This window comes from Garra rufa, chromosome 1 (assembly GCF_049309525.1).
Source record: "Garra rufa chromosome 1, GarRuf1.0, whole genome shotgun sequence".
NCBI classification, from domain to species: domain Eukaryota; kingdom Metazoa; phylum Chordata; class Actinopteri; order Cypriniformes; family Cyprinidae; genus Garra; species Garra rufa.
The window spans coordinates 100,312,870-100,325,369 of NC_133361.1; the positions used below are offsets into that span (position 1 = coordinate 100,312,870).

The 12,500-nt window shown below is 38.7% G+C and overlaps 7 non-coding genes and 1 pseudogene across 7 annotated transcripts; all 8 read left to right on the forward strand.

Moving 5' to 3' along the window:
- The first annotated feature begins 94 nt into the window (after positions 1–94).
- Positions 95–213, forward strand: LOC141293198 (5S ribosomal RNA). The gene has a single exon (XR_012340675.1). It is a non-coding gene; the product is annotated as a 5S ribosomal RNA (ribosomal RNA).
- Positions 214–297: 84 nt separating this feature from the next.
- Positions 298–416, forward strand: LOC141293209 (5S ribosomal RNA). Its single transcript, XR_012340681.1, has one exon. It is a non-coding gene; the product is annotated as a 5S ribosomal RNA (ribosomal RNA).
- Positions 417–1,217: 801 nt separating this feature from the next.
- LOC141344889 (5S ribosomal RNA) lies at positions 1,218–1,336 on the forward strand. The gene has a single exon (XR_012356862.1). It is a non-coding gene; the product is annotated as a 5S ribosomal RNA (ribosomal RNA).
- Positions 1,337–2,137: 801 nt separating this feature from the next.
- Positions 2,138–2,256, forward strand: LOC141298153 (5S ribosomal RNA). Its single transcript, XR_012341532.1, has one exon. It is a non-coding gene; the product is annotated as a 5S ribosomal RNA (ribosomal RNA).
- Positions 2,257–2,340: 84 nt separating this feature from the next.
- Positions 2,341–2,459, forward strand: LOC141293220 (5S ribosomal RNA). Its single transcript, XR_012340682.1, has one exon. It is a non-coding gene; the product is annotated as a 5S ribosomal RNA (ribosomal RNA).
- An 801-nt stretch (positions 2,460–3,260) lies between these two features.
- LOC141346436 (5S ribosomal RNA) lies at positions 3,261–3,379 on the forward strand (annotated as a pseudogene).
- Positions 3,380–4,180: 801 nt separating this feature from the next.
- Positions 4,181–4,299, forward strand: LOC141296472 (5S ribosomal RNA). The gene has a single exon (XR_012341273.1). It is a non-coding gene; the product is annotated as a 5S ribosomal RNA (ribosomal RNA).
- An 84-nt stretch (positions 4,300–4,383) lies between these two features.
- On the forward strand, positions 4,384–4,502 carry LOC141293229 (5S ribosomal RNA). Its single transcript, XR_012340683.1, has one exon. It is a non-coding gene; the product is annotated as a 5S ribosomal RNA (ribosomal RNA).
- The last annotated feature ends 7,998 nt before the right edge of the window (positions 4,503–12,500 follow it).

Below are 12,500 nucleotides of genomic sequence, written 5' to 3' on the forward strand. Positions count from 1 at the left end.
GCTGTAAGCTTTTGCCTTTTCTTCACTATTTATATAATATGCTGGCTTTTACGGAGGCTGATCTTTAAATAGCCCACTTTTTGGAGCAGCCCTCGCTTATGGCCATACCGCGCTGAGAGCGCCCGATCTCGTCTGATCTCGGAAGCTAAGCAGCGTCGGGCCTGGTTAGTACTTGGATGGGAGACCGCCTGGGAATACCAGGTGCTGTAAGCTTTTGCCTTTTCTTCACTATTTATATAATATGCTGGCTTTTACGGAGGCTGATCTTTAAATAGCCCACTTTTTGGAGCAGCCCTCGCTTATGGCCATACCGCGCTGAGAGCGCCCGATCTCGTCTGATCTCGGAAGCTAAGCAGCGTCGGGCCTGGTTAGTACTTGGATGGGAGACCGCCTGGGAATACCAGGTGCTGTAAGCTTTTGCCTTTTCTTCACTATTTATATAATATGCTGGCTTTTAGAAAGACGTGTTTTACCGCTCTATTTATTACAATCATTTACATGTATTATAGAGTTTTAAGTGTTTTACATGTTTTTTAGGCCATTTTATTACTCTTAACATTTTAAGTGTATGTGTCTTTAATAAATGGATGGTTGGCCTGTCATGTGACTAGACACATGACAGGAAGCAGGAAGTACAACTGTATAAGAGAGCAGCATGACAAACAAAGGACAGTCACCAAACTGTTGGATTGAGGAGTTGCTAATTTTAGAGCTCACCTTTCCATTCACCACCTGCAAACTTTGGATTACACTTTCTGTGGATTGTATATACACTGGTGGACACTCACATTGGACTTATCAACACACTGGGGTTCTTGGACTGTTTTTAGGGTATGGACAAATGAACTGTATTCTTTTAACAGAGTTTACCTGTTTTTAGGGTATGGACAAATGAACTGTATTCTTTTAACAGAGTTTACCTAGTTTTATCGTGTTGTTTTAAAGTCTTTTATGTGAACCTTGTAAATACACCAAATCTATTTAAACCAATTTTCTTTTATGTCTCATTCTTTTAACCACTAGTCATCTCTCACAGTTAAATCTGACCCCATTTTAGTCTTGTAACTCGGCTGATAAGGTCGATTGTTACACTTTTATGGGAGACCGCCTGGGAATACCAGGTGCTGTAAGCTTTTGCCTTTTCTTCACTATTTATATAATATGCTGGCTTTTACGGAGGCTGATCTTTAAATAGCCCACTTTTTGGAGCAGCCCTCCCTTATGACCATACCGCGCTGAGAGCGCCCGATCTTGTCTGATCTCGGAAGCTAAGCAGCGTCGGGCCTGGTTAGTACTTGGATTGGAGACAGCCTGGGAATTCCAGGTGCTGTAAGCTTTTGCCTTTTCTTCACTATTTATATAATATGCTGGCTTTTAGAAAGACGTGTTTTACCGCTCTATTTATTACAATCATTTACATGTATTATAGAGTTTTAAGTGTTTTACATGTTTTTTAGGCCATTTTATTACTCTTAACATTTTAAGTGTATGTGTCTTTAATAAATGGATGGTTGGCCTGTCATGTGACTAGACACATGACAGGAAGCAGGAAGTACAACTGTATAAGAGAGCAGCATGACAAACAAAGGACAGTCACCAAACTGTTGGATTGAGGAGTTGCTAATTTTAGAGCTCACCTTTCCATTCACCACCTGCAAACTTTGGATTACACTTTCTGTGGATTGTATATACACTGGTGGACACTCACATTGGACTTATCAACACACTGGGGTTCTTGGACTGTTTTTAGGGTATGGACAAATGAACTGTATTCTTTTAACAGAGTTTACCTGTTTTTAGGGTATGGACAAATGAACTGTATTCTTTTAATAGAGTTTACCTAGTTTTATCGTGTTGTTTTAAAGTCTTTTATGTGAACCTTGTAAATACACCAAATCTATTTAAACCAATTTTCTTTTATGTCTCATTCTTTTAACCACTAGTCATCTCTCACAGTTAAATCTGACCCCATTTTAGTCTTGTAACTCGGCTGATAAGGCCGATTGTTACACTTTTATGGGAGACCGCCTGGGAATACCAGGTGCTGTAAGCTTTTGCCTTTTCTTCACTATTTATATAATATGCTGGCTTTTACGGAGGCTGATCTTTAAATAGCCCACTTTTTGGAGCAGCCCTCGCTTATGGCCATACCGCGCTGAGAGCGCCCGATCTCGTCTGATCTCGGAAGCTAAGCAGCGTCGGGCCTGGTTAGTACTTGGATGGGAGACCGCCTGTGAATACCAGGTGCTGTAAGCTTTTGCCTTTTCTTCACTATTTATATAATATGCTGGCTTTTACGGAGGCTGATCTTTAAATAGCCCACTTTTTGGAGCAGCCCTCGCTTATGGCCATACCGCGCTGAGAGCGCCCGATCTCGTCTGATCTCGGAAGCTAAGCAGCGTCGGGCCTGGTTAGTACTTGGATGGGAGACCGCCTGGGAATACCAGGTGCTGTAAGCTTTTGCCTTTTCTTCACTATTTATATAATATGCTGGCTTTTAGAAAGACGTGTTTTACCGCTCTATTTATTACAATCATTTACATGTATTATAGAGTTTTAAGTGTTTTACATGTTTTTTAGGCCATTTTATTACTCTTAACATTTTAAGTGTATGTGTCTTTAATAAATGGATGGTTGGCCTGTCATGTGACTAGACACATGACAGGAAGCAGGAAGTACAACTGTATAAGAGAGCAGCATGACAAACAAAGGACAGTCACCAAACTGTTGGATTGAGGAGTTGCTAATTTTAGAGCTCACCTTTCCATTCACCACCTGCAAACTTTGGATTACACTTTCTGTGGATTGTATATACACTGGTGGACACTCACATTGGACTTATCAACACACTGGGGTTCTTGGACTGTTTTTAGGGTATGGACAAATGAACTGTATTCTTTTAACAGAGTTTACCTGTTTTTAGGGTATGGACAAATGAACTGTATTCTTTTAACAGAGTTTACCTAGTTTTATCGTGTTGTTTTAAAGTCTTTTATGTGAACCTTGTAAATACACCAAATCTATTTAAACCAATTTTCTTTTATGTCTCATTCTTTTAACCACTAGTCATCTCTCACAGTTAAATCTGACCCCATTTTAGTCTTGTAACTCGGCTGATAAGGTCGATTGTTACACTTTTATGGGAGACCGCCTGGGAATACCAGGTGCTGTAAGCTTTTGCCTTTTCTTCACTATTTATATAATATGCTGGCTTTTACGGAGGCTGATCTTTAAATAGCCCACTTTTTGGAGCAGCCCTCCCTTATGACCATACCGCGCTGAGAGCGCCCGATCTTGTCTGATCTCGGAAGCTAAGCAGCGTCGGGCCTGGTTAGTACTTGGATGGGAGACAGCCTGGGAATTCCAGGTGCTGTAAGCTTTTGCCTTTTCTTCACTATTTATATAATATGCTGGCTTTTAGAAAGACGTGTTTTACCGCTCTATTTATTACAATCATTTACATGTATTATAGAGTTTTAAGTGTTTTACATGTTTTTTAGGCCATTTTATTACTCTTAACATTTTAAGTGTATGTGTCTTTAATAAATGGATGGTTGGCCTGTCATGTGACTAGACACATGACAGGAAGCAGGAAGTACAACTGTATAAGAGAGCAGCATGACAAACAAAGGACAGTCACCAAACTGTTGGATTGAGGAGTTGCTAATTTTAGAGCTCACCTTTCCATTCACCACCTGCAAACTTTGGATTACACTTTCTGTGGATTGTATATACACTGGTGGACACTCACATTGGACTTATCAACACACTGGGGTTCTTGGACTGTTTTTAGGGTATGGACAAATGAACTGTATTCTTTTAACAGAGTTTACCTGTTTTTAGGGTATGGACAAATGAACTGTATTCTTTTAATAGAGTTTACCTAGTTTTATCGTGTTGTTTTAAAGTCTTTTATGTGAACCTTGTAAATACACCAAATCTATTTAAACCAATTTTCTTTTATGTCTCATTCTTTTAACCACTAGTCATCTCTCACAGTTAAATCTGACCCCATTTTAGTCTTGTAACTCGGCTGATAAGGCCGATTGTTACACTTTTATGGGAGACCGCCTGGGAATACCAGGTGCTGTAAGCTTTTGCCTTTTCTTCACTATTTATATAATATGCTGGCTTTTACGGAGGCTGATCTTTAAATAGCCCACTTTTTGGAGCAGCCCTCGCTTATGGCCATACCGCGCTGAGAGCGCCCGATCTCGTCTGATCTCGGAAGCTAAGCAGCGTCGGGCCAGGTTAGTACTTGGATGGGAGACCGCCTGGGAATACCAGGTGCTGTAAGCTTTTGCCTTTTCTTCACTATTTATATAATATGCTGGCTTTTACGGAGGCTGATCTTTAAATAGCCCACTTTTTGGAGCAGCCCTCGCTTATGGCCATACCGCGCTGAGAGCGCCCGATCTCGTCTGATCTCGGAAGCTAAGCAGCGTCGGGCCTGGTTAGTACTTGGATGGGAGACCGCCTGGGAATACCAGGTGCTGTAAGCTTTTGCCTTTTCTTCACTATTTATATAATATGCTGGCTTTTAGAAAGACGTGTTTTATCGCTCTATTTATTACAATCATTTACATGTATTATAGAGTTTTAAGTGTTTTACATGTTTTTTAGGCCATTTTATTACTCTTAACATTTTAAGTGTATGTGTCTTTAATAAATGGATGGTTGTCCTGTCATGTGACTAGACACATGACAGGAAGCAGGAAGTACAACTGTATAAGAGAGCAGCATGACAAACAAAGGACAGTCACCAAACTGTTGGATTGAGGAGTTGCTAATTTTAGAGCTCACCTTTCCATTCACCACCTGCAAACTTTGGATTACACTTTCTGTGGATTGTATATACACTGGTGGACACTCACATTGGACTTATCAACACACTGGGGTTTTTGGACTGTTTTTAGGGTATGGACAAATGAACTGTATTCTTTTAACAGAGTTTACCTGTTTTTAGGGTATGGACAAATGAACTGTATTCTTTTAACAGAGTTTACCTAGTTTTATCGTGTTGTTTTAAAGTCTTTTATGTGAACCTTGTAAATACACCAAATCTATTTAAACCAATTTTCTTTTATGTCTCATTCTTTTAACCACTAGTCATCTCTCACAGTTAAATCTGACCCCATTTTAGTCTTGTAACTCGGCTGATAAGGCCGATTGTTACACTTTTATGGGAGACCGCCTGGGAATACCAGGTGCTGTAAGCTTTTGCCTTTTCTTCACTATTTATATAATATGCTGGCTTTTACGGAGGCTGATCTTTAAATAGCCCACTTTTTGGAGCAGCCCTCGCTTATGGCCATACCGCCACCTGAGAGCGCTAGAGAGCAACAGGAAGTGGTTGGCAGCAGTTTGGAGAGGAAGGCTCTCCTCCATTTTGTGTTTCATTTTTTTTGTTTGTTTTGTGAGTGGTTTTACTTTAAGTTAGTTTTTTTGTGTTTTTTTTCAGTTATAAAACCACCTAACAGCAGCATTTTTGCTGGCTGGAGGGTGGTTAAACCTTTTTTTTTCTTAACTTATTTTTCTTTAAAAAAAACGGACGGATTAATGGATAACGAAACAGAACTGGCTGGAGAGAGACGGATGGCAAACGACACTGGACTGGCAGGAGGAACACGCACGGCAATGGACACTGGACTGGCTGGAGGAACAAGCACGGCAAACGAGACTGGACTGGCAGGAGGAACACGCACGGCAAACGACATTGGACTGGATAAACGACCACGAGCTACAAATGGAAAAAAACAGGAAATAAGAGAAAAGTTTGTTGAGCGACAATATTTAAAGGAAGCTACAGTGATTGTGAATGTGGAGAATGTGATTGGGGTGAGAGCGGAGGACATTATTAAAGCTGTAACGGAACAATGTGGACATGGCAAAATTTTAGCACTAAGACCAAGGCAAGGGAAAGAATACGAACTGACAATGGAAAAAGAAGAAACGTGTGAAAAACTAATTGATGGACTAAGAATAAAAGGAGTGGACTGTGAAGTAAAAAATCTACAAAACAGGGATTATGTTGTTTCCTTCATGCACCTGCCTGTCTACCTGGATGACAAAGAAATTTTAGGAAAATTGGAGGGATGGGGAGTTGATCCCATTACCAAAATTAAAAGAAGACGCTACCCGGGCACCGACATTGAAGATGGAACAAGGTTCCTTAAGGTGAGGTTCCCCAAGCAAGTGGCATCGTTGCCATATAGCACACGGCTAGAAACAGCCGAAGGGCCGCAGTACTTCCGGGTGATGCACAGCCATCAGGTGAAGACCTGTAGGCTGTGCATGAGCCCGGATCACCTGCTAATAGAATGCCCAAATTTTGTGTGCTACAAATGTGAGGAGAGGGGACATTTTGCACGAGATTGCAATGCTGTCAGGTGCCCGGGGTGTCAGGAAGTTTTAAATAAATGTGAATGTTGGATGGAGGGAGAGGAAGTAGGAAGGGAAGAACAGGTGGGCAGACAGGTGCATGAAGGAAACAACGAGGAGGAAGGACTACAACAAAAAGAAACGGAAGGAGGACCGAGCTGCAGAGAGGAAGGAGAAAGAAGAGAAGACAACATTAATAATAACGAACAAACAGTGGAGCAGGACACTCAATGGACAGAGATGGAGATGTTGGACAGTTTTAATACTTTTCTGGGTGATGTGGAGAGAGATGGACAAGGAAGGTTGGATCAAGTTAAAGAAACGGACAATGAAGAGGGAATAAAGATGGACAAAATGGACAAAGACAGAGGAGGGAAAGGACAAATAAGAAGGAGAGCACTGAAGGTAAAACCAAATTTGGGAAGTGCAAGAAAAAAGATTATGACAGAGACTAACAGATTTGATGTGCTAAGGGGCCTGGAGGGAGAAAATGATGAATAATGATTTTTAAGTATTTCTTTTATTTACTTTTAATGGTTTTAAGTTGTGTTGCTTTTAATGCAAGGGGTCTGATGGATATGGGGAAGTTTGAAAAAGTAAAAGAAAAATGTAAAAGGGAAGACATTGTTGCATTACAAGAAACAAACTGGAGAGAAAATGTGATGAATGATTATAAAAAGAGATGGGATGGAGGTATTTTATATAATAATGGAGATGGGTGGGCTGGGAGAGGTGTGGCTTTTTTAATGAAGGACGATGTTTTTAAAGTGAGTAAAAGTGTGTATAAGGACAAGATGGGGAAATGTTTGGTAGTTGAGACAAAATATGAAGGAAGAGATTTGATTTTAGTAAATGTACATGCACCAGTGGAAGATAAGGAAAAGAAAGAGTTTTTTAATGTTTTAAGAAACATTGTAAAGAAGTATAAAGAAAGATAGTGGTACGATCCAGGAAGTGAGTTAATTCAGTGCTGAAATCAGAAGGAAAGTTTGGTTGAAGGAATATTTTTGTTCATTTTTTTTTCTGGTTTTAAATTTGGGAGGCAAACTGAGGAGTTTATAAGGAGGTGTAAGACTTCTCCCCAAACAGCGTTTTGCTGTTTGGGGTGCTACTGGGAGTGGGGTTACCCGGTGCGTGTGCTACGGACAAGATGGAAACTAATAAGGAGAAAGACAATGTTTCGGCATGGAGAATGGAGGATGGAAATGTAGCAACAGGTCGGAGTTATGAGAAGAAATTAACTGTGCTGGTAGAAATAGTTGGAAATGAAAGAATTACGATGATGGAATTATTGCGGAAAGTAAAAGAAGAGTGCGGTGAGGTCATTGGCTGTAGATACAAGAATCCAAGGGAATATGAACTGACCATGCAGGAGGAGAAAGGGAAAAAGAAGTTATTAGATGGAATAAAAATTAGAAACGGGAGTATATTGGTGAAGGAGATCAATAACAGCGAGACTGTGGTCTCTTTCCTGAACCTGCCAACCTACATAACTGATGAGGAAATAATAAAGAAATTAACAGACTGGGGAGTGACAGCGGCTTCTACGGTGAAAAGGAGAATGTGGCCAGGGACTGGAATCGCTGACGGGACAAGGTTCCTAAAGGTCAAGTTTACTGAAAAGGTAAAATCACTCCCATATTCAACGAAGTTCGAGATAGTGGGAGGAACCGAGCACTTTCGGGTGATACACGACAGACAGGTGAAGGTATGTCGCCTGTGCATACAGCCAGGACATATTGTTAAAGACTGCCCAAACTTCAAATGTTATAAGTGTGGCGGGCAAGGACACTATGCACGGGAATGCAGCGAAGGGAGCTGCACTGTGTGTTGGAAAATAAATGAATTGTGTGTATGCAACGCAGCACAAGAGGACGACAACAAAGAAGAGACGGGGGACACAGTAGACCTGTATGGTGAAATGGAAGAGACCCAACAATCAAGTGGTGAAGAAGGAGGCGAGGAATGGAGTGAGCTGGATAACATAATGGAGGCAGGATGGTCTGGGAAAAGCACCAGGAGGCATACTAACGTAAGCGGAGGGATGGACAATGAAATGACAACCGACGGTGATGGGAGAAATAAAAGAGATGATAGCAAAAATCAACGAGATATGGGAGTGGGAAAAGCAGGAGTATCGACGAGAATACAAGAAGGAAAAGGAGACGAGGAAGAAGAAGAAGGGATGACTGTACAAGAGACTAACGTTACTTTGATAAACCTTATGGACGAAACTGGGAAAAATTAAGCTGTTTCTAAGCAACTTAAGAGGAAAATGGAAAAGGGTGGAGGAGGCAGCGCCAAAAAGTAAGACGCAATATCTGTTAATGAGATACATAAATGTTTATGCTATTATTTTTTTTTTATTTTTCTTATGGATGAAGTATTGAGCATTGCTTGTTTGAATTGTAATGGCCTGAGGGATATGGACAAATTTAAACGGGTGATAAGTGGGCTTAATGCTCAAGTAATATGTCTACAGGAGACAAATTGGACAGATGATTTAATGGAAGGGGTTAAAAAGGTCTGGGATGAGGAGATATATGTAAACCACGGCACCCAAAAAGCCCGTGGAGTAGCAATTTTGATTAGAGTTGGGAGGATGTATAATATAAAACAAATACAAAATGATGGTAAAGGGAGGATATTAGGAATAGATTTTACACTTCAAAAAGATAAATATAGATTAGTTAATATGTATGCTCCAAACGTGGAAAATGAAAGAAAAGAGGTTTTTATGATGCTTAAACCTTTATGTATTGAGAATTGTATAGTGGTGGGAGATTTTAATGTCAAATGTACAAGACTAGACATAGCTAATAATATGGTATACAGAGAGGATCCTTCTAGAAAATGTTTAAAAATGTTAATGCAGAGTAAGGATATGGCAGATGCCTGGAGAGAGGAAAACCCTTACAAGAGAGAATTTTCAAGAAGGCAAATGGTAATGGGGGACCTTAAACAAAGTAGAATAGATTTATGTTTGGTCAAAAGAGATATTTTACAACATATAAAGAAGGTGAGTTATAACTTCACAGGTATAAGTGATCATGCAGTAATGACAGTGAAATTAGGGGGAAACTTTGAAGAAAAAGGGGGTGGTACGTCGTGTCTAAATTCTGCGTTATTAAAGGAAGATGCGTATAGAAAAAGTATAGAGAAGTGTATTAAATACGAAATGGAAAACTCCTTATATGAAGAAAATATATGTGAATGGTGGGGTAGATTAAAAAAGAAAATTAAAAGGTTGAGTATTAGATACTCGAAACAGAGAAATCATATGGAAAAATGCAAAGTGGATACTATGCACAAATTATTGGAAGAAGAAGTTGGGAAAATTGAAAATAATCCTGAATATACTAAAGAACTATATTGTCAGATAAAAGCAGAAATAGAGGTGTTTGAAAAAGAAAAATGTAAAGGTGCAAAAATAAGGAGCAGGGCACAATATGTTTTAGATGGGGAAAGATGTACAAAATTTTTTTTGAATTTAGAGAAGAAAAAACAAGGTAAGAAATTCATTAGGGAATTGGAAGACGAAGATGGGGGGAAAGTTACAGACTATGTAGAAATATTAGAAAGGGTAGATAGGTTCTATAGAAATTTATATAAAAAAGAGAACATAAAACAAGAAGATATAGATAGAGTTTTAAGTAATGTAAATATAAGCCTTAGCGATGAAGATAGGGAGTTGTGTGAGGGAGACATAACTCTAGAAGAAGTAGAAGAAGCAATTAAACAGACAAAGCCAAATAAAAGCCCAGGGGCAGATGGATTAATACACGAATTTTATAAGATCTTTGTTAAAATTTTGTCACCGATATTGTTAAAATTGTTTAAGGAGATGGAGGAAAAAAAGGAAGTGCCAAAATCTATGAGTAAGGGGATGATAACGATTCTTTTTAAAAATAAGGGCAGTCCACTTAAATTAGAAAACTACAGACCTCTAAGCTTATTAAATACAGAGTATAAAATTTTAACAAAAATTTTAGCAAATAGACTCAAAATGGTCATAGGGACCATAATTGCGCCAAATCAAGCTTATAGTATCCCAGGAAGAGATATAACGGATACAATTTGCACAATAAGAGATGTGGTGGGAAGTATGAGGGAGGATCAAGAAGGTGGAATAATTTTATGTATTGATTTAAATAAGGCTTTTGATAGAGTGGAACATGCTTACCTGGAGCAAACAATGAGGAAATTTGGTTTCGGGAATAGAATACTGGAATGGATCAATCTGCTATACAGTAAAGCGGAAAGTTGTGTTAAAGTAAATGGGGTTTTGACAGACCCTTTTCCACTTGAAAGGTCAGTGAGACAAGGATGTCCGATGTCTGCTTTATTATATGCAATATCGGTTGAACCACTAGCCATAAGGGTTAGAGCGGACAAAAAGATAAAGGGTATCCAAATACCAAATAGTGGTGAGAGCGTAATACACCAATACGCGGACGATACAACATTTTCCGATTAAAGATGTAGAAAGTATAAAAAATATAATGAAGCACATTGAAATGTATGGGAAAGCATCGGGGGCAAAAATAAACATTGAAAAATCAGAAATAATGAGTATAGGAAGTGTGGACTTGAGAGGGTGTGACATCCCTTTTAAAATTGCTAAAGATTATGTTAATATTTTAGGAGTTCAAATTGGAGAGAATACAAAGGGTGCAAGGGATGCCACATGGACGGGGATTTTAAATAAAATAAAGCAAGTACTCCAATTCTGGAAATTAAGAGAACTAATGTTAAGAGGGAAAGTTACGGTTGTGAACTCTTTGTTGCTCTCCAAATGCAACTATATTTTAGGCGCAGTTGATTTACCACAATGGGTAATTAACGAGATGACTGAGATAACAAATGATTTTATATGGGGAGGGAAAGGAGTTAAAATAGCAAGGAAAACATTAATTGCAAGTTATAAAGAAGGAGGATTAGGATTGATTGACCTAGAAGTTAAAAAGAAGGCCATAAGGGTAAAAACGATGAAGAAGTATTTATATGATAAAATGGATTGTGGATGGAAAGGTTATATGAAGGATGTACTGGACAAATGTAGTGGATGTGGGGAAGAAGGGCTTTTTATGGGATTGAAAAAGCCGATGTATGACAAAATATCACTGTTTTATCAGGAAGTGCTTAGCGTGTGGGCAGAGGTCATAGGAAATATACAGTATGAGTGTGAAAACATAAATCAAATTTTAAAACAACCAATATTTTTAAATCCAAAAATTAGAATGAAAGAGAGAGTGATTTATGACAAACTGTATATGAAAGCTGGAGTGAGACAAGTTAAAGATATAGCATATGAATATGTAAGAGGGTTCTTACCTAACAGAGCCATATATGATTGTGTTTCGGAGTGGGATGATGAAATCGAAATGTCAAAGGTGGACTCGATGTGTGAAAATATTAAGACAAGTCTGCCCAAAGCATGGAAAAGAATAGAGAGAATTGAAAATGAAACTGTTAAACCTGGGGAATGGGGATTGCCTGATTTGTTTTTTGATGGAGGTGATGGGAAAAGACTGCTAGAGGAAGTATCTACTAATATGATGTACAAATTTATTTTGAAGAAAGAGATCAAATTACCGGCATCAGAAAATGTGTGGCCTAAAGTGCTTCCTGGCTTAAAGGTTAAGGAAATTTGGGAAAATCTTTGTGTAAAATACAATGGAATAGAATGTGAAAACCTGGATTTTAAATTAAGACACAACAGAATCTACACGAAATTAGTCCTTCACCAGATAAATAAGAACATAAATAGGGATTGTGATGTGTGTAGATCTGTTCCAGAAACGTTGATGCATGTTTTTTTAGAGTGCAGAGAACTTGAGGGTTTTCATGAAAAGCTAAAAGAACTAATCAAAGAAAACTGGAGAAAGAATGTTAAACAAGATGAATGGAAGAAACTGTTTTTATTTGGAGATTGTGTAGACTATAAAAATAAGAAAGTAAATCTCTGCAATTATGTACTGAGCCATGCAAGATACGCAATATGGGCAAAGAGGAACTTAGCGTTCTATGAAGGGAAAAATGTAGATATCTGTACAATGTTCAAAAATGTACTGAGGAAAAATGTTTATCTTATGTGGAAATATTTGGATAAAGAGGTG